Source organism: Phocoena sinus, chromosome 9 (assembly GCF_008692025.1).
Source record: "Phocoena sinus isolate mPhoSin1 chromosome 9, mPhoSin1.pri, whole genome shotgun sequence".
NCBI lineage: Eukaryota > Metazoa > Chordata > Mammalia > Artiodactyla > Phocoenidae > Phocoena > Phocoena sinus.
Genome location: NC_045771.1, coordinates 101,235,624 through 101,258,566, shown reverse-complemented (window position 1 = coordinate 101,258,566; position 22,943 = coordinate 101,235,624).

The following is a 22,943-nucleotide window of genomic DNA, read 5'->3' as shown; positions in this document are numbered from 1 at the left end:
TATATAGCTTTGTTTTACCATTTGTCTTAGGGTTCTGTCTGTCCGTATTAATTTTTTTTTTTTAGTATAGTTTTTAGCGCTTGTTATTGTTGGTGGATTTGTTTTTAGGTTTGGTTACTCTCTACTTTCTTTCATTTTTATATTACTTTTTAATTTTTAATATTTTTTCTTTTTTATTTTAGTAACTTTATTTTACTTATTTATTATTTTTTTCTCCCCTTTCTTCTGAGCCGTATGGCTGACAGGGTCTTTGTGCTCTGGTCGGGTGTCAGGCTGGTGCCTCTGAGGTGGGAGAGCCAAGTTCAGGACATTTGTCCACCAGAGACTTCCTGGCTCCATGTAATGTCAAACAGCAAAAGGTCTTCCAGAGATCTCCATCTCAAAGCTAAGACCCACCTCCACTCAATGACCAGCAAGCTATAGTAATGGACACGCTATGCCAAACAACTAGCAAGACAGGAACACAACCCCACCCATTAGAAGAGAGGCTGCCTAAAATCATAAGGTCACAGACACTCTAAAACACACCACCGGACATGGTCCTGCCCACCAGAAAGACAAGATCCAGCCTCATCCACCAGAACACCGACACTAGTCTCCTCCACAAGGAAGCCTACACAACCCACTGAACCAAACTTAGCCACTGGGGGCAGACACCAAAAACAACAGCAACTACAAACCTGCAGCCTGTGAAAAGGAGACCACAAACACAGTAAGTTAAGCAAAATGAGAAGACATAGAAACACACAGCAGATGAAGGAGCAAGGTAAAAATCCACCAGACCAAACAAGGGAAGAGAAAATAGGCAGTCAACCTGAAAAAGAATTCAGAGTAATGATAGTAAACATGATCCAAAATCTTGGAAATAGAATGGAGAAAATACAAGAAACATTTAAAAAGGACCTAGAAGAACTAAAGAGCAAACAAACAATGATGAACAACACAATATATGAAATTAAAAATTCTCTATAAAGAATCAATAGCAGAATAACAGAGGCAGAAGAACGGATAAGTGACTTGGAAGATAAAATAGTGGAAATAACTACTGCTGAGCAGAATAAAGAAAAAAGAATGAAAATAATTGAGGACAGTCTCAGAGAACTCTGGGACAACCCTAAATGCACCAACATTTGAATTATATGGTTCCCAGAAGAAGAGAAAAAGAAAGGGACTGAGAAAATATTTGAAGAGATTATAGTTGAAAACTTCCCTAATATGGGAAAGGAAATAGTCAATCAAGTCCAGGAAGTGCAGAGAGTCCCATACAGGATAAATCTAAGGAGAAATATGCCAAGACATGTATTAATCAAACTATCAAAAATTAAATACAAAGAAAAATATTAAAAGCAGCAAGGGGAAAACAACAAATAACATACAAGGGAATCCCCATAAGGTTAACAGCTGATCTTTCAGCAAAAGTTCTGCAAGCCAGAAGGGAGAGTCAGGACATACCTAAAGTGATGAAAGGGAAAAACCTACAACCAAGATTACTCAACCCAGCGAGAATCTCATTCAGATTTGACAGAGAAATTAAAAGCTTTACAGACAAGCAAAAGCTAAGAGAATTGAGCACCACCAAACCAGCTATACAACAAATGCTAAAGGAACTTATTTAGGCAGGACACCAAGAGAAGTAAAAGATCTACAATAACAAACCCAAAACAATTAAGAAAATGGTAATAGGAACATACATATTGATAATTACCTTAAATGTAAATGGATTAAATGTTCTAAGCAAAAGACATAGACTGGCTGAATGGATACAAAAACAAGACCCATATATATGCTGTCTACAACAGACCCACTTCAGACCTAGCGACACATACAGACTGAAAGTGAGGAGCTGGAAAAAGATATTCCATGCCAATGGAAATCAAAAGAAAACTGGAGTAGCAATTCTCATATCAGACAAAATAGACTTTAAAATAAAGATTATTGGGCTTCCCTGGTGGCGCAGTGGTTGGGAGTCCGCCTGCTGATGCAGGGGACGCGGGTTCGTGCCCCGGTCTGGGAAGATCCCACATGCCGCGGAGCGGCTGGGCCCGTGAGCCATGGCCGCTGAGCCTGCACATCCGGAGCCTGTGCTCCACAACGGGAGAGGCCACAACAGTGAGAGGCCCGCATACCACAAAAAAAAAATAAAATAAAATAAAGATTATTACAAGAGACAAAGAAGGACACTACATAATGATCAAGGGATTGATCCAAGAAGAAGATATAACAATTGTAAATATTTATGCACCCAACATAGGAGCACCTCAATACGTAAGGCAAATGCTCACAGCCATAAAAGGAAAAATCGACAGGAACACAATCATAGTAGGGGACTTTAACACCCCACTTTCACCAATGGACAGATCATCCAAAAAAAAATAAATAAGGAAACACAAGCTTTAAATGAGACATTAAACAAGATGGACTTAATTGATACTTATAGGACATTCCATCCAAAAACAACAGAATACACTTTCTTCTCAAGTGCTCATGGAACATTCTCCAGGCTAAAGGAGATCAAACACCATGATCAAGTAGGGTTTATCCCAGGAATGCAAGGATTCTTCAATATAAGCAAATCAATCAATGTGATAAACCATATTAACAACTTGAAGCAGAAAAAACACATGATCATCTCAATAGACGCAAATTTCAACAAAATTCAACACCCATTTTTGATAAAAACTCTCCAGAAAGTAGACAACGAGGGAACTTACCTCAACATAATAAAGGCCATATTTGACAAACCCACAACCAACATCGTTCTCAATGGTGAAAAACTGAAACCATTTCCTCTAAGATCAGAAACAAGACAAGGTTGTCCACTCTCACCACTATTATTTAACATAGTTTTTGAAGTTCTAGCCACAGCAATCAGAGAAGAAAAGGAAATAAAAGGAATCCAAATCAGAAAAGAAGAAGTAAAGCTGTCACTGTTTGCAGATGACATGATACTCTACATAGAGAATCCTAAAGATGCTACCAGAAAACTACTAGAGCTAATCAATGAATTTGGTAAAGTAGCAGAATACAAAATTAATGCACAGAAATCTCCTGCATTCCTATACACTAATGATGAAAAATCTGAAGGAGAAATTAAGGAAACATTCCCATTTACCATTGCAACAAAAATAATAAAATACCTAGGAATCAACCTACCTCAGGTGACAAAAGACCTGTATGCAGAAAACTATAAGACACTGATGAAAGAAATTAAAGATGATACAAACAGATAGAGAGATATGCCATGTTCTTGGATTGGAAGAATCAACCTTGTGAAAATGACTATACTACCCAAAGCAATCTATAGATTCAATGCAATCCCTATTGAACTACCAATGGCATTTTTCACAGAACTAGAACAAAAAATTTCACAATTTGTATGGAAACACAAAAGACTCTGAATAGCTAAAGCAATCTTGAGAAAGAAAAATGGAACTGGAGGAATCAGGCTCCCTGATTTCAGACTATACTACAAAGCTACAGTAATCAAGACAGTATGGTATTGGCACAAAAACAGAAATATAGATCAATGGAACAGGATAGAAAGCCCAGAGGTAAACCCATGCACATATGGTCACCTTATTTTTGATAAAGGAGGCAAGAATATACAATGGAGAAAAGACAGTCTCTTCAGTAAGTGGTGCTGGGAAAACGGGACAGCTACATGTAAAAGAATGAAATTAGAACACTCCCTAACACCATACACAAAAATAAACTCAAAATGGATTAACGACCTAAATGAAAGGCCAGACACTAGAAAATTCTTAAAGGAAAACATAGGCAGAACACTCTAGGACATAAATCACAGCGAGATCATTTTGACCCACCTCCCAGAGAAATGGAAATAAAAACAAAATAAGCAAATGGGACCTAATGAAACTTAAAAGCTTTTGCATGGCAAAGGAAACTGTAAACAAGACGAGAAGACAACCCTCAGAACAGGGGAAAATATTTTCAAATGAAGCAGATGACAAAGGATCAATCTCCAAAATTTACAAGCAGCTCATGCAGCTCAATATCAAAAAAACAAACAACCCAATCCAAAAATGGGCAGAAGACCTAAATAAATATTTCTCCAAAGAAGATATACAGATTGCCAATAAACACATGAAAGAATGCTCAACATCACTAATCATCATTAGAGAAATGCAAATCAAAAGTACAATGACGTATCACCTCACACCAGTCAGAATGGCCATCACCAAAAAATCTACAAACAATAAATGCTGGAGAGGGTGTGGAGAAAAGGGAACCCTCTTCCACTGTTTGTGGGAATGTGAATTGATACAGCTACTCTGGAGAACAGTATGGAAGTTCCTTAAAAAACCAAAAAATAGAACTACCATATGACTCAGCAATCCCACTACTAGGCATATACCCTGATTAAACCATAATTCAAAAAGAGTCATGTACCACAATGTTCATTGCAACTCTATTTCCAATAGCCAGGACATGGAAGCAACATAAGTGTCCATCGACAGATGAATGGATAAAGAAGATGTGGCACATATATAAAATGGAATATTACTCAACCATAAAAGGAAACAAAATTGAGTTATTTGTAGTGAGGTGGATGGACCTAGAGTCTGTTATACAGAGTGAAGTAAGTCAGAAAGAGAAAAACAAATACTGTATGCCAACACATATATATGGACTCTAAAGAAAAAAAAAAAGGTTCTGAAGAACGTAGGGGCAGGACAGGAATAAAGACACAGGCATAGAGAATGGACTTGAGGACATGGGGAGGGGGAAGGGTAAGCTGGGACGAAGTGAGAGAGTGTCATGTACATATATACACTACCAAATGTAAAATAGATAGCTAGTGGGAAGCAGCTGCATAGCACAAGGAGATCAGCTCAGTGCTTTGTGACCACCTAGAGGCGTGGGATAGGGAGGTTGGGAGGGAGACGCAAGAGGGAGGGGATATGGGGATATATGTATATGTATAGCTGATTCACTTTGTTATAAAGCAGAAACTAACACACCATTGTAAAGCAATTATACTCCAATAAAGATGTTAAAAAAAACTATATGGGAAAAAATCTGAAAAATAATATATATATATATATATATATATATATATATATCTGAATTACTTCATTGTATACCTGAAACTAACACAACATTGTAAATCAACTATACTTCAATAAAAAAATTAAAAAGTAAAAAAAGTGTATATTTCCAACTAAAACATTTTTATAATTTGTTTTGGAGGCAAAATTATAAACGTAATAGTTTGATGATTTAAGCCAAGGAAGGCTAATATAATTTTTGAGATAAAATATGGATATTATGTCATGGAACAGGAACATTATAGTCAATTTTCGGACACTAAAATGTTCTGCTGACCCGGACCTGTTCTTTGCTGATGATTCAGATGTAAGAATGATGAAGTGAACTGGCTGGAATTAGGGAACAATGAAAAGGAGGACAGAGTTGATGAGAGTGATTAAGGGAAGTGCAGAAGTTCTACATAATAACAGCTGAGTACTAAAAATAGGGTCAACTCCATAATTCAATTCTGACCACTACTGATGATTAAACTTGATTTTAGTTTTCAATCCTTTCATTTAATACTATATCCTTTATTACATGTGAACAACACTCCAGTATAGTAAATCATGAAATGGGAATGAAGCCTGTAATTTTAATTAACATACTTTAAAATGTTTCTGATTTGTATGCATTGGATCAAATTTTCATTTACCGTGAGCTGTTTTTTTCATTCTCATGAAATGTTTGACATAAACATTTCTTTCTTTAATACAATACTAAATATTTAATAAAATGCATTACATTTTTAGTATGACTTGCCAGGAATTTTTCTCCCTACAAATATTTGTATAATGGAAACTAAAACTCACAGCCAGATTCAGTTTCAATCAACAGGTAGAAGTAAGCATTTTTGTTATTGTTTCATAGCGAACGATGAATGTCACTCATCTTTCCTGCTGGCTCTCTCACTGCCTTATCTGGGCTCTGGGTGAGCACAGATACTCACAGGTTCTCATTTGGGGTGCAAGCATAGGGCATAGCAATACTTAAGTGAGGATTAGAAATAAATTTACAACCTGAAGAGAGGCTATTTAAATTTTTTTTTTCTTTTCCTTTGGTTAGGTAGAGAACAATGTTATCTGCTGATTTCATAGTAAATAGAGGTTCTAATTGATCTTGACTCCAGTGCCTGATGCACCTAGAGTGATTCTGCATCTTCTATTAGCCAAACTTACTATCCATTCGCCTATTCACTCATCCATTTATTCTGCCAACTGGACATGTAAGCAGAGTTAACCAAACAAAGTACAATAAATCACCCCACCAGGAGATCTCTGAGAATGGGATCATGTTTAACTTGTTTTGTACACCCTGGACCTAGAGGGCACTCAATACCTGCTTTCTGCCTTTTATGGCCATTAATAAATATGTTGTAAATTTAAGTAAGAAAACAATTATTATGAGGCCTGCAGACATGAGCTTTCTCCTATGCATGAGCTCTTCACCACTGTTCCAAATCTCCCAGAATCAGAAAGGAAAAAGGAGTCAAATAACAGATCCAAGTCTCTCCTCAGTTTTCACCTCACTTTACTCTTCTGCAGAATTTGTCAAATTACTGATTTCACTTTTTCCAGAAGCAGAACGGGGGAGGGGAGGGAAAGCAAGAGAGGGGAGAAAAATAAGACCTATGCCTGTGAGAGTTAAATGTGAAACCCAGAGTTCGTCAGCTATCAAGGGCCTGGCACACAGTAATTTCTCCCCAAATGGCACTAATATTATTCCTCTGTGATTATTAAAGATGCTACAAACATTTAGCACCCTTGCTTTTTGCCATGCAGCTGTTAGTACTTGAGATGTGCTTTTGTTTACGTTTTCACTTGTCAGAAAGATGCTAATCTCTAAAGAACAATTGAAATGTCACTTCCTGTGATCACTTTATTGATCCCCTTTATGGGGAAAACTACTGGTTCCTGACCCAACTGTGTTGTTTCCAACAGAAATAAGGCTAAACCTGCAGCATGAGAAGTGAGGTATAAAGTAACAGCTTGACTTGCAGTGTTGCCCTTCTGCCTGCATGAACTTTAGTTCTGGGAGGGAGCAGGTATGGGGAGGGAAGGTGTGGTGTCATTGCCAAAACACACAATGTCAAGCTAAAACTACATTTAAAAAAAATTTTATAAAACCAAAATGAATCCGAATTTTGCCTAGTTTTCATATTACATAATGATAAATGTTCAATGCATAAATAATAATAACACATTTAATCTCTAAATTTTAGTCTCTTTAGATTATTTTTTAATCTCATCAGAGCGAGCATATATATAAACAGAATATTTTCTATGTACCTTCATGTGCTTTTGAAAATTAATGTTATAACATAGATCGGTTTCTTATCTATTTTTTAAATTAGCAATATACTAAGAACATTTTCTCCAGCCAGTAAATATTACTCTATGATGTACATTTTCATGACTTCACTGTGTGATGTCCTGGGTTCCAGATGGACCAAGGATATAAGATTGGATGCAACAGTAGGGCCTGGGATTGTGTTGGTTGGAGTGTCATTTCCACCCTGGGTGGGTAGGAGCACCTTGCACTAGCAGTGAAAATTCATGGAAATAAGGAAAAAAGGAGATGATAAACACTTAAAATGGTATAGTCTTCTCTCTCTCTCTCTCCCTCTATCTCTCTCTCTATATATATGTATACACACACATATACATATACAGAGATGTATAAATATACATTATCTTATATATTATACATATAAAGTTGTTAGCATCTTCTTGCTATTATAAATAATGCTAAAACATGTATCCGTACACAAAATTAGGGGAAATTACTGAGAGAGGAATTGTTTCGCCAAAGCCTATGCAAAATTTTAAGATTTGTTCATATATGTTCCCAAATGTCTCTATAAAATATTTCTGCCACATTCGATTCCCCCAATAACTGCCTTACAGTCTAACCAAGACGCTTTCCCCATTTTTCCAAACAATGGTTTACTTTGCAGGGTAAAGTGAGCAGTCAGGGGTGTAGACCTTATGTTTCATTTTTCAGTTAAAATTTCTTTAATCACTACAGAGCACAAATATCTAACATGCCATTCCATTGGGGAAAGGGGTGGTTAATTTGTTATTAACCCCTGATGGATTTTTAAAAATCAGAAGGAGTAATTTAAACACCTGTTCAAATTATTTACAGATGAAGAGAGAAAGGGGAAGTTTCCACATATATATGGCTCCATGTGCTGAATCAGATAGAGAAGAGAGAGTTAAAGCCAAAGGACCTGCCAAACTGAGCACCATATCTAGCAGCAAATTGCATTTCCTGTGTTTGCTGTGGTTGTTCACTTTAACAGGAAAAGGGCTGCCATTTTCTTCACTAATAATCCAGGCTGTCCCACTTTACCTACTCCTCAAGCTTTCTTCTCTCAATGAAAAAGGAATGTGATACTTCTCTTCATTTACTTCCCAGCTGTTTGCATCTTCTTCCTGCCCCTCTCGTGCTGAGCCAGGAGGAGCTGGTACAATTTTGCTATACTTTCCTTTAAATTACATGGCCAACAGTATTCTCCCTTTCAAGAAGTGAATCAGCATTTACTAGGCTCTTTCCTAATCTATTTCTCCCATAAATTGGCCAAAGTTTCAGTGCATGGATGCCACCTTCCCTGGTGCCTATGTCAAAAGCCTTTATCCCGTCCATCATTTGCTCACTGTGTTGTTACCACCTTGTAGAAGCCTCTTGACTACACCAATCATCTACTGTAGTATTCCAAGACCTTTCCACAGGCTCCATATTGGTTTTTTGTTTTGTTTTTGTTTCATACTAGAATTACTTGAAATCTATGCAGGTTTTATGATTGAATCAAAAGCTGGATACTTGAATTCTTACCAGTATCTCTCCTCATTTTCCCTTTGAGTGTTGTTAGTGAGACTCACTTATTCATTTTGAATCACTGGGTTAGTGGGCCAGTAGACTGAGTGGAGAAGACAATAAACAGGGGTCTAGCAATCTAGATCAGGGAAATTTATGTTTTCATAATTTTCCAGAGAAACTCAGCCTATTTTTAGTTAATCTTCTATTGATCCACTGATACCCATTTGTTGAGCCCTGTTTTTGATGATGGAAGTGGTAATAAGACAGAAAAAGTCCCTTTCCTTATGGGATCTATTTTGAAGGGGGTGTACAGTAGAGATTATCAGTCGAAGTTCATACAAAAACAAACAAGATAATTTTAGATAGAAACAAGGGCCATGAAGAAGTAATTTCAGAGATACATAGTGATAAGTTGAGGATTAAAATGTGTTGAGAGAGACTATATTTTTAAAAATATGTTTTTTTAAAGATAACTCTACCCTCTGGGTGACAGCATATATTGAAAACTGGATGCAGAAAGCAGAAGAGAACTCAAGGAACATCAATAATTTACATGCTCAGAAGAATAGAAAAGGTTCTGCATTGATTACACAAAGAAAAAAAGAGGAAGAGGAAGAAGAAAGAAGAGTAGGAGGACAGGAAAAAGAAGAGGAAGGGAAGGGAAAGGGGAACATTTTGAGAGGTTTTTATTTCATTGATATTCAAAATATGAGCAGATTTTTTAAATATATAAGTAAATAAATAAAACTTGTGAGTGATATAATACAGAGATAGAAATAATCAGGGAAATACCAATGAAAACCACAGTGAGGACTTCTGTGGTGGTCCAGTGGTTAAGCCTCTGTACTTCCATGGCAGGGGGTGCGGGTTTGATCCCTGGTTGGGGAACGAAGACCCTGCATGCTGCATGGTGTGGCGAAAAAAAAAAATCACACCACAATGAGATATCACCTCATACCTGCTAGAATTACTATTATCAAGAAGACAAGAAATAAGTGCTGGTGTGGATGTGGAGAAAAGGGAAGTCTTGTTCATGTTGGTGGGAATGTAAATTGGTGCAGCCACTATGGAAAACAGTATGGAGGTGCATCAAAAAATCAAAAATATAACTACCATATGATCCAGCAATCCCACTTTTGGGTAAATATCTGAAGGAAATGAAATCACTGTCCAAAGAGACCTCTGCCTCCCCATGTTCACTGCATTATCCATTATGTATAATATATATACAAATATTCACTGCAGCATTATTCATTTTTCATCCATTCATCCATTGACAGACACTAAATTTGTGTCTATGTCTTGTGAATAATATAATCATAATAATAATATTGTGAATACTATTGGGGTTGGGTGTGGGTTGGGGAAATGGGGAGGTGTTGGTCAAAGGGTACAAATGTTCTGGGGATCTACTGTACAGCATGGTGACTATAGTTAACAGTACTGTATTATACACTTGAAAGTTGCCAAGAGTAGCTTGGGATGAGTATCTTGAGTGTTCTCACCACACACACACCAAAAAAATGGTAACTAGGTGAGGTGATGGCTATGTTAACTAAACTCATTGGGATGATCATTTTACAATATATACATATATCAAGTCATCATGTTGTACACTTTAAGCTTACACAGTGTTAATTGGCAATTAGATCTCAATAAAGCTAAGGGGAAAAAGAAATGTTTTAAAGACACCAAGGGCTGAAGACATATTTGTGAAAAATAAGAATGCAGAGTATCAATTAATACATTTAAGCCTTGAATTCAAAAAAATTGTTTTCAAGAATTTGTCTTTTCAGATGACATGGGTATTTCAACATGGAAGATAGCTTGGTTCTTAAGTTGTCCTTTTCAATCCTTGTGTTTATTTCATTCTTATATTTCTTAAAGAGTAAAGCAAGACCAAATACAAGTAGATTATTTTAAAGAAGGTAATGGCTGCCAAAAAAATGTTAAAAAGAAAGAAAGAAAATAAAGATTTTGCCAGATGCATTGTTCCCCTTGAGGAAAGGGAAGATAACACCTGAAATACATCAAGGAATTGTTAATGATTTCTTTGTAAAAAATATTTTAAGATGTGAGTGTTGAAATAGGAAATGTATATGGAAACTTCTCTGTCTTTTTCCTGTTGATTCTTTTCTCATTCCCAAGCTATCCTTCAGAAAAATAAAACTAAAACATTTCATAATTAAAAAAAAGAATGCAAAGTATCTCAATGAATTTTATCTTGATTACATGTTAAAAAAATATACTCAGTAATATATATTATATTATAATATATAATAATAATTACCAACAGGAAGCTGTGTTGAACTTCATAAGTACCCTTTCCTCCTTGTGAGTCTATGTTCAGTTCTCCCTCATCACTGACATCCTCGTGCAAGCAAGCCTGGTTGGGAAAAACCTGAAAAGAGGGCAAAGGGGAATATGAGACACACACATAGGAAGAGGGACTTAGCTTCTATAGATAGACTCACAGTTTCTTCCTGCCCCTTCTAGTTAAACACTAAATAGGTTAGAGAGAGTGCCAAATTGTATGCCTTTTGAGACACTCAAGAGCCAACATAGTTTCAAGGAAAAAGAACGAAACTCCTTTACTTACCATTTTAAACCAGACGTCCAAACACTTATAAATTAACGAACAAAGGAAGTTGACCAGGATTATTTTTTATAAACCTACAAAAAGTTAACATTTTAGAATGAGATAGAATTTTATTTGAATGACTTATTTATGATGTATTACATATGCCTGAGGTAATAACTACATTAAACATTCATTCTCCTTTTGCTCAGTTGCTTCATAAACCTCTGCCCGTGTCCTCTGTGGGTGTGTGCTTGTTTGGATGCTCGCATGTGTCGAATGCTCTTGTGATTCAGGAAACTGCCTCACCTCCCTTTTCATTCTTCCCTCTTCCTCTCCCTTCTGACTTCTTTCTCTTTTTCTGCCTCTTTTACCCTTAAAGTACCAATGTGTTATGAGTATGTGCTTTGTTTGTTGCCAGTTCAGAGGAAATGACAGTTGTTGATGACCATGTCATGGTTTTATCTCAGCTTAATCATATGAACCAGTGGAGAGAGAGATTTTTTCAGGGTCATTTGATGATGAGGAAAGGTAATAACATGATTTCATCTGTTCTGTATTCAGGGTCACATTTATTTCACTTTCCCACTTGCAATTGCTATGTTTGTGAAAGAATGATAATTTTACACTATTTCTTGCATTGGAGAAGATTAGTAACATATAATTGTTCTATTCAGTAAGCAGCATGTAAGTTTTCATATAACCAGAAAAGCAAGAGATAGTTACACAAAAATAAACAACTGAAAGTGGAATGTGCTGTGTGTACCAGTGAACCTAGAGAGAGTGTCTATTCATCCACTGACACAGCAACTTACTGCCTACAAAGCACTATTAAACTTCATTAAAAACTATGAAGAGTGTGTTCGCTTGAAAGTACAAACCTTTGAAAAATCTAGTGGGACATACCAACCCTTTGTGTGTGTGATGTAGGGGAGCAAACGGAGCTCAAAATTTAAAGATATATTAATGTTTATGTTCGTGCAAGGAGAGGGGAAAATAAAACAATTTACTCAGTATAGTTAAACTTAAATTAAGTAGGCTGAAGGTAATCCACTAACTCCTGGAACTTATATATTTCCTACTTATTAAGGAGTTGACAAGTTTTACTTTAATACAATTACAAGCACCTGGGGATATCTGCATTTGGGTAATTACAAAATCAAATCTATTTAGAATAATAATAATCAAAGAATTAAAATATTTGTGGATAAGTAGGTAATATTTCAGGATTTAAGATATTTTTGAAAATACACATAAATGAATACCATTAAAATCTGTAAGAAGACATCTAAAATCTATAAGAAGATATTTTTTCTTTTTTTTTTTTTGGTTTTTAGCCATGCCGCACAGCATTTAGGATCTTAGTCCCCCGACCAGGGATCGAACCTGCACCCCCTGCACTGGAAGCACAGAGTCTTAACCATTGGACTGCCAGGAAGTCCCAAGAAGACATTTAAATACTAAATCATTTATTTATTTATATAATGTTTACTAGGTACTAAAGAAGCTGTGGTAAACAAAGCATAGGACTCTCAGATTTATTATTTTACAGTAATTAAAAATAATGTGCTCTAAGCAGTCATGCTACAAAGTAGAAGTGTTGGTGCTACAGAAATGTACATGTAACCTCCTATTCATGGAAATGATGTTATCAGGCCCCTCAAGCTTAGTTCAAGGAGTAAATCTTCATGTTCCATATTGGAAAAGCATAGGTCCATTGCAATATTTGTCACTAATGCCCACCAGTCGAGCCACATCCCATCCATATCCTGTCACAGGGAGCAGGAGTATTGCCAGAGGAAACGCAACAAGCCAGGAAACTTCACTGGCAACTGAGAAGTAAATGTAACTGGAATTTCCAGCCACAGATCTGGCCATGTTCTTGCGGGATCTTAGGATTTATGAGTTGCATCATTTGTCCATCAATATTGGGAACGCCTCCAGATGAACCTTAAATATGACACAGATCTAAATATATCTCGCCACAAGAGTACACAAATTTGAAGAGTCCCAGTCAAGACTATAAAACTCTGTGAAACAGATGCTACTAAATGATTTAAGAGAAAAGAAGACTCATAGTGTCTCTGAGAGACAGACACGGCGACTGTTTTGAAGGCCCGTCCCCAAGAAAAAAAGAAGAGAAGAATGGCCTCCAAGGTAACTTTAGAAAGAGATCTTGGACCAGGGGTCCTTATTAGTATCCAGTAAAACTCACTGAGATTCTACTTGAGATAGATTCTACTTGAGTATCCTTATCAAGATCCCACAACAGAAAATGATGTTCTGGGCTACCATGCCACAATCACTTTTCTTTATAGAAGACATCTGCCAACAATGGACATTGTCGGAGGTTACATTCTGAAAAGTAATTTAGATAAAGTTTCCTCCAGTTATACAGAGACAGCAAGTAAAAATCTCCTCCTAAAAATCTTATCAGTTGTTGATTTCCTCTCCTACTGAGTTAGACCATTATTTTATCTACCACCAATATTTTTTCCCATTGTGTGTGTGTGTGTGTGTGTGTATGTGTGTGTGTGGCATCAGCTCACCTTGTCAGTCAAGCAGTTTTACCCTCAACTCATGCGAGTTCCAAACACTGTACAGACTCAGAAGAGCAAATTGGTTTCCTGCCCCAGAAGACTCCTTGTGTTGTGGTTTGTGAGCAGGGGCAAGGCAAGTTCATGGCGATCTATTAGTTAGAGATTAAAGGGCCACTTCCCTAATACAGACTCAGGCAAGGAGCTTCCTAGAATGGTGAGGAGCTTCTGAATAAATCCATCTTCAGAAATTCTTCTGGATTAAAAGTCATAACTTCCGTGGAGCAATTCAAATATGTGAATTTAACATAAATCATTAAAAATGACCATTGGATCTTTAATGTTTATGGGTGGCATATTAATTAGGAAGATACACTTTGGGAGGAAGATTAACATATATTTTATCTTTCTTCAGATTATTACTAAAGCCAGCTTTTAAAAAACATTATAATATTTGATATTAATTATTGAGTACTTGATAAAACCAAATTTGCAAAAAATATATTTGACACAAATTAACACAGATTTAAGTTGTTAACATAAAATGCAAAAATTGTCTTTGTTTCTTACCTGGAAGTATCATCAGTTTTTAAAGAGAACATTAAAAATGTTAGGTATGGTAGCTATTTTCTAAAAGTTAAATGTGTTTGTAAGAAATACACCACTTATTAGGCATGACCTAAAGAATAAAAGTAAAGCAACAAACAACACATAATTACCCTGGAAAATAAAGGGCACCAGTAAAAAAGAATAATTAGGTATTGTATTTAATCTTATTCAGATTACTGAAGAGATATTTCAGTATTAAATAATTCAATGATATCATGAAATAACAATTTAACTGTGTGTGTTTTGTATGGCATTTCAAATAATATAAACATTGACAGAGTTGATACATGTGTCTCTCAAGCTATACTTACTTGAGAGGGAGTAATGGGGAAAAATCATTTCTTACAATACTCATGAGATTAAATTCTTCATGACCTAAAACTATTGCAAAAAGCCCTTGTGTTTTAGCCCTGTGTATAGTTCAAGTCAATTAAACTAGTGGATAAATAAGTAATGCTTCCTGTAAATAATTGAAAGAGGTTTATTTGGCTAGTATCACATTTCCTCTATGTGAATGATTCTCTACGTTGGATATATAACCTATTACCTTTCATCTTAAAACAAGAAAACACTGCCAAAGATGTATCCTTTAAAAATAATTACTAGGATTTTTTTCAAATATGTATAAATTTGTATATTTCCCTTATTAATGCACTAATAAAATTAATACCTCTCTCCCTCCCTCTTTCTCTCCACACGCACACATATATGAATGAACAAATCTAAATACCTATCTTTAGGAATGTACTTACGATTACTTTATTTCAAAGAAAACCGTAAATAATTCTATAGCATTTGGTTATTATATCTATGTTCTTATTTAATTTATGACCAAAGTAATCCAGCCTCTTGGATCCCCCCCAAATCAACTCTTTTACATATTAGTTTTATCATATTAGAACTCAATAAAAATATTATTTGACCAGCTATATAAATCAAATACGCTCTTGGTTTTAGGGAGGAGGAATGTAAACAGCTTTAATTCAGGGAGAGGGAATCATATAAACAATGACAGGAGAGTGGCACAGGCAGATACATCCAGGAATAATTAAATAATAAGTATTCCCGACTTTGTCCATTGACTTGAGAGCCTCCAGTAGTGTAAGAATGGCCCAGTCTGGTCCCCCCACATGTCTGCATGAGGCCTCTTTGCTCACTGGAAAGCACTCAGAGGAGAGTCATTTCCAGAACTGATCAGTCATAAATGAGCTCTTGAAAAGGCCATTACCTTGGAGAAGTGGTACAGAAGGTAGAGTCTATGAAGGAGGCTATGATATTAGCCAAAGGGAGGCCAACGAGTCCCAAGTGGAGGTAAGTTGACTCAGATAACTCAGGGCTTAGTCTATGAACCTGATTTAAGCGTTACAGGGTACAGGATACACTATACAGTTTACACTATTCATTATACAGGATAATACAGTCTGTATTATAGAGGCTTTTTCAGGGCTGACTGTTGCTGCATGCCATTCAATGTAATTGTTGTGACAAAAAATGCTTGATTCTTAGTCTTAATTTTACAATGAACAGCTTAGTTGATGAGGAAGACAGGTGGCTGTCTGCACGATAGCCATTTCCTCCTTTCTTCAGCCACTGAACCCCGATTTCCCACATCCTCCTCTGAGCAGTCATGCCCTTCCTTCGTGGGAAGCTGGGCTCCTCCCCTGATCCAGGAGCTGCATGTTCATCAGCCAGGCAGTGTGAGGGCCTCAGAGCCCCCACTAGGTGTGCAGTTTCAGTGGGGCATGAAACAAGCCTGACCCAGCAGATGTGAAGGAAAATTTGCTGGAAGGCCCTGGGAAGGTTTTTCTCATACTTGATGACAGATATAAGATGGGGACTTTCTCTATTCTGTCTCTTTGTGCAATGTGACAGTTTGAATGGAAGCACCTGCACCAACAGGACCAGGGAGATGCCAAGGTTGCTGCAGAGAAGGTGAGCAAGCCCATGATAATACTAACAACCACTGCCCCTCACCTTCGTATTTATTTTTTTATGATACAATTTTTTTGTTGTTTATACCATTTTAATATATCGTTCTGTTATTTGTATGCAAAGCATTCCCAGACCATGTTAGTGTCATAGGGGAGAAACTTTGTATTCTATTACAAGTTAATCACTAAAGGGATGTTGCCTGTAAGCTTAAACTATACATAATGGCCCATCTCTGGGAACCTTGCCTCCAAGTTAATGAGCATTAAGCTAAAATACCTATATTTAGCTCACAGGAAACATTCTGACCAGGACCATCTGTGAATGGCTGCGAGAAGGAAGAAATTAACACAGCCTCTCTGGAGGCTGATGGGAACCAGGAAATGTCTGACTTTACTCCCTCCCCTTTTAGTATAAAAGAAGCCTGAATTCTAACTCAAGCAATATAGTTCTTTGGGTCACTAGTCCACCATCTTCTAGGTCAGCTAGCTTTCTGAATAAAATCGCTATTCTTTGTCCCAACAACTTGTCTCTTGATTTATTGGCCTGTCCTGTGGGGAGCAGTACAAGTTTGGTCTTGATAACATTAGGCAGTTAGATGTAAGGTAGTTAGGCTGTAAAAGCAGGTCAAGATAAGATTATCAAGGAGGCAGAAATCAGACCAAGGAGTGAGCTTTACTTGGTAAACAAGAGTCATTGATGGTTTTTGAGCAGGGGAGTGACAGTTATCACAGCTGTACTTCAAAGAATTAATTTAGAAGTTGGGTGTGGGAAGGATTTAAGAGAAGGTTCAGAACATTTCACCACTTGGAAGGCATTGTTGAATATTCATAAAAACTAGTTTATCATTCAGCATAAATAATTTTTTTTCAGCATAAATAATTTTTAAACACAAAGTAAAACACAGTATGTGTTGCTTTGGAAGTGACAAAGCCTAGGAAAGATAATGACAAGCACAAAAGATGGTGCCATTGTAATTTAAATTAGTATAAATCTTTCTAGAATTTAAATATATTTTCAGGCAGAGTATTTTGAATACATGAGGAAAAGATTATGGTTATTTTATAGTTCTTACTAAGAAAGAAAATAACAAAAGAGTCTTTTTGCACATGAGACATAAAGCTAAACAAGATCAAGTTCACACAGTCAGAAGGCTGGCTAGGGTGTGAAGGAGTGCTTGAGCCCATCAAACAATGAAGGTCCAGTGCACAGCCCAGATCTCGCGTCAGGTTTAGCAATGTCATGATTGTAGTCATTCTGATAATGGTAATAAATGGTAATAAATTTATTAACCCAAATTAAGTTCTAAGTCCTGTACATAACACACAGGAGCATGTAGTGTTCATCCTTTATTATCTTCCACGTTTGCAAATGATGATGAAAGGTAATATAAAGAAGACATCACGCTGAATTCAGAGGCATAAGAAACACCAGTGAGTGAGAACCAAAGCTATAAAATATATCAGTGATGAAATCATAATTATGCCAAAATTTCAGAAGTATGAATTAATAAAGAGTTTGAAAAGGATGATAGTTGTATGGATGTTAATCTAAAGGAGATAAATTTATGTCAGAGTTTAAAATTGCAAAGAAGATTTGAACAGTCATGTAACAGGGAAATTACTGTATATAAAAAGGAGAGAGGTTATGAAAGCTAAAAATTTTTTTCTCAAATAAACTGCACAAATAAATGTTACATTAAGTCAACATGGGGTGGTGAGGGGATATTGGGAGTGGATGGAGAAGAATAAACACACCAAAAATCAAACATCTTTGAATGTATAACTTAAGATAGCAACCTCACAAAACTTGGCCATGATGTCCTGGCAGGGCATTTCTTAGATTCATTCATTACGTGTCTGACATAGACTGCAGTGCGTATGTCCATGTGCAGATAAGTGAACTAAAAGAATTGTAAGCTGAGATGGAAACTGCATCAGTACGAGGGCTTTCTATGCCTATAATCCATCCCCACATCTCTTAGATGATATCCCAATAGTGTGGTTCTCTGGGCCGCACCCTCAAGTTTCTGATTCAGTAGGCTGGGGAAGGGGGCTGAGAATTTGCATTTTCCAAGTTTCCCAGGTGTTGCCGCTTTTTTCTCACAATGAGAAGCACCGTGCACAGTTGAAAGAATCTAAGTTGAAGGAAGCTACAAATCCACCTCTCAAAATGGCCAGTGGTTCCCAGTCAAACTCCTTCCAGGCTGTCTGAAAACATGGTATCCAGCCCCTCACCTCCCATACCTCCCCAGGCCCCTTCAATTTGCTGTCCACTCAGGCTTGCTCCAGAAGCTGCTGGCTAGGGCAGACCTCACATCCTTCAGGCACCTGTGGACCATGCTACGTTCTGGCTTTTAGCAACAGCTCACCTCCTGAGCTCACCTTTTGACCTCAGACACCAGTGCACCAGTGTCCTGTCTCCTTTGTGGATCCAAGCTCCTCATTTGTGTCCTCATGGTAGCTAGGTTTATCTTCCAAAAATTCCAAAAAGTTCCTGTGAATGTCCTGTTTAAACTCCTTAAATCTCTTCCCACTTCTCTTAGGGCTTCTTCTACTGGACACTCGGGGCTATTCACTAGTCATTCTCCACCTGGAAGTTCAAGTGTCTCTCCTTGTGGAAAGCAGTCCTTACCCATCACAGTTTCTAAGAGCACATTGAACTTGGGTTAGTTTGCTAGGGCTGCCTTATGGCCACAGACTGGGGGGCTTAAACAACAGACATTTATTTTCTCACAGTTCTGGTGTCTAGAGTACAAGTTCAAGGCTTCTGCAGGTTCAGTTCCTTCTGAGGCCTCTCTCCTCAGCTGCAGTCTTTCATCTGTGCTAGCACATCCCGGCACCCCTCTGTGTGCCCTGCTCTTGTTTACAAAGACACGAATCATGTTGGATTAGGACCAACCCTAAAAGCCTCATTTTCACATAATTACCTCTTTAAAGGGTCTATCTCCAAATACAGTCTCATTCTGAGGTACTGGAGGGGTTAGAGTTTCAACAAATGAATTTTGGATGAAAACAATCAGCCCATAACAAAAATCTACATTGCAGCTCTTATTAGACTTGTAATTAAGTTATTAATTTCCCTGCCTTCCCCACAATGGTGCTCAATGCAGAATCTGAAGCACCTACCACAGTGTCTTCCCCATAGAAGGGTCAGGTTATTCTGTTTCCTGTTGAATGAAGGGTCAAGGTCAGGAGAAACAGGGATACAACAAACTTGGAGCAGCTTTCCCTGCACTTGGCTGGAGGTTCTCAAACAAGGCTCACCAAACAAAATGCCTCTAAGCCATGTAGTCTTGTGGTGACATGGCCTCTCCCCTGAACTGGGGTTCAGTCAATGGGAAAGGGGCAACATCCCCTCCATGGGGCAGATGTATTTCCAGGGAAGAAGAGTCAAAAGATTCAAAGGGAAAGTGTTCAGAATCTGAAAACCCACTTAATGTCTGTGTGAAGCTGATGACCCAGCTGCAGTTCACCCCCCAGTTCAAGCTGCTAAAAACAAAGAATGCAAATAATCAATATCCAATCTCCTAGTTCTAGTCCTCATTATTGAATCTAATAATGCCAAAGCAAACAGGGGTACAAGACTCAGAGCCAGTCTATTCTTTCTGTTTTGCTCCACGCTTTGCTCTGTTGTTGGCCAAGCCAGCTTCCTAGACCTTACAAAACAGTTACATAAAATAAATTTAATACAATGTTCACTGCTCTTTAGAAAAATGAAACAGAAAGTTTACAGAAATATATAAAAGTAGAAAATGCTGTCATTCAAGAAACAATCACCATTAGCACATTTTTGCATGGATCTAATTTTCTATGCATATGTTAAAATATGCAAGCATACTTTATGCAAATGTACATATTAAAAAAAACCACTCTAATTAATGATTTTTCCAGTGCTTTAACCTTATTGTGATCCTTCTGATTTTGAGATATTCTTTAGATCTTTTAGGTTTCACTTCTATGTATGTCTTCTATCCATGTAGACTTGCTTTTGGTATAGAAATACTTTTCTTCCTTTAAAATTTAGAAAAAAAGCATTGCTTATTAAAAAGTTCATCTGATGCAATGAACCTTTTGTTAACCAACAAAACTTGGGTCCTCTCACCTGCACACAGTAAAGCCAATCTACTGAAACATGGTTGTGGTGAAGGAAAGTGCAACTTTTATCGTGGACATCAAGCAAGGAGTCCAGGCAGCTAATGCTCAAAAGACCCAAACTCCCCGCTGGCTCTAACGGAAAGGTTTTTAAAGACAGGATGAGAGATGGAGGTTTTGGGGTGTGTAATCAGCTCGTGGACATTCTTCTGATTGGCTGCTAATGAGGTAATCAGGAGTCAACATCACTGACCTTCTGATTCCAACCAGCCTGGGGTCTATGTGCTTGTGGGCAGCATGCAATTAACTTCTCCCACCTGGCAGGGGTTTCAGTATCTGCAAAACAGCTCAAATGACATGGCTCAGAATATTATCTATAGCCCTTGAGGAGGAACTAAAGATCCTTGACTTTACTTAATGGCTAAACTATTAATATTTTGTCTTGTTTGACTGTTTGCCTTTCTTTCTGCATTTTCTCACTTCTCTGATTAAATTTGTTCTTTGGAACTTGGGGAAGGCCTAGGGGGCTAAAGTTTTCTACAGACAAGAGGCAGGCAGAGGACATGGTGGAGGGTGGTTCTGTCCTGGAAAGGCCCCATAGGGTCCTGCTTGCTTACACTGTGAGTAAATGAGATAGTGATCCATTTTTGCTTCTCCCCCACACCCAAATCCCACACCTCAGACATTACCAGAGTTTAAATGTTTCATGTAGATTTCCAGACATTTTTTAATGTATCATTAGTGGGATACTTAATTCTTTTTTATCACGTTGGGTTAATAAATTATACAACAACTGGCTTTATCATACTTAACACTTGGTCATTTCATGTTACTAAAGTAATTTAATATTTTTCATTAAAATTGCATAATATTCCAGAGTATGACTATTCTGCAATGCGTTTAGGAGGGCAGCCATGGATTGGTAGTTAATTTGTTTCCAGTTTCTTTTTTCTATTACAAATAATATTACAGCAAACATTTCTGTGCATACTTCATTTTATACAAGAGTCATGATGTATGCAGAACTAAATCCTAAAATTTAAATATCAATTACATTTTATAAAGACTTCCAAACTGTTTCCAAAATGTTGTATCAATCTACATTCCCACCAACAATGTATGAGAGTAATCTTTTTTCCCACAACATCTCCAAGGTAGCATATTTTAAATTGTCTTAATTTTTCCTCAACTAATGGACAAGAATAGCAACCAATTTTATTAATTTGTACTTCCATATGTCCTGTGTATGAGATTTTTCTTTTTATATTTGTATTACTTATTTTTATTTCATCTTCTTTAAGTTAATTGCATTTTCAAATTGTTTGAAGTTTTTATATTTATTTGTTTGACTTGTTGAGATTGAAATCTTTTCTTTGCTTTATTGAAGGCAAATATTTTCATCAATCTTTTGTTGCTTTTTAACTTTTCTTTACAATTATTTTCACTTTTTCTCTAGCCCAAATTCTCAGCTTCATGATTTGCTTAAGTAAGTCCCACTAAGTATAAGATATAAATATATCCCTACATACTTTTATCCAGTATTCTAAAATTTTGTAACTTTGTTTAGGTATTTCATCAAGTTGGACTTGGCTCTATGCCATGTGTGGGCCAATGATCATGTTTGGACCTGTAATCAAGGAGGGTTCCTATTTCCTGTCCCAACTCCTTCATGAATCTGCACCAGATTGTTTCTCTCCACCAGCTTCTACAGTGACCCCCGCATTACCAAATCCAGTGTCTATTTGCTTCTCCACATCCAACCTGATGGCTGCATTTGATACTTCTATCCACTCCTTTTTCTTGGAACACTTTCTTCACTCAGTGTCTGGAGTGTCACTCTCCTGATTCTCTTAGTGTGACCTTGGCCCAACCTCTGTATATTGGAATTCTCAGAACTTGGGGCTTAGAAGTATTCTCTGTACACTCATTGCCTTCCTATGTGATTTCATCAAGTAAATTGTCTCAGTCTTGGCCTGCCTTTATATTTATTTTACCCTTACACTTAGATGTTATTTTTCTCTACATAAATGCATTTCCCTCAAGCCAGACCACAGCATGGACTCTGGAGCCAGGCTGTCTGTGTTTGAGTCTCTTTCCACCACTTACCAGCTGTGTGACCTTAGGCAAGTGACAGCATTTTTGTTTCTAAACTTACTTATCTGAAAAATTAGGCTAATAATGAATACCCACCTCATCAGGTTAAGAAGATTCAAAGAGAAAATATGCCCAAAGAACTTTTTTTGAAGGCTGTGCTAAATATAAATGTGTTAGCTATCATTATTATTTGATAACATTATGCATCAGAATATCTCTACTATTCTGCAT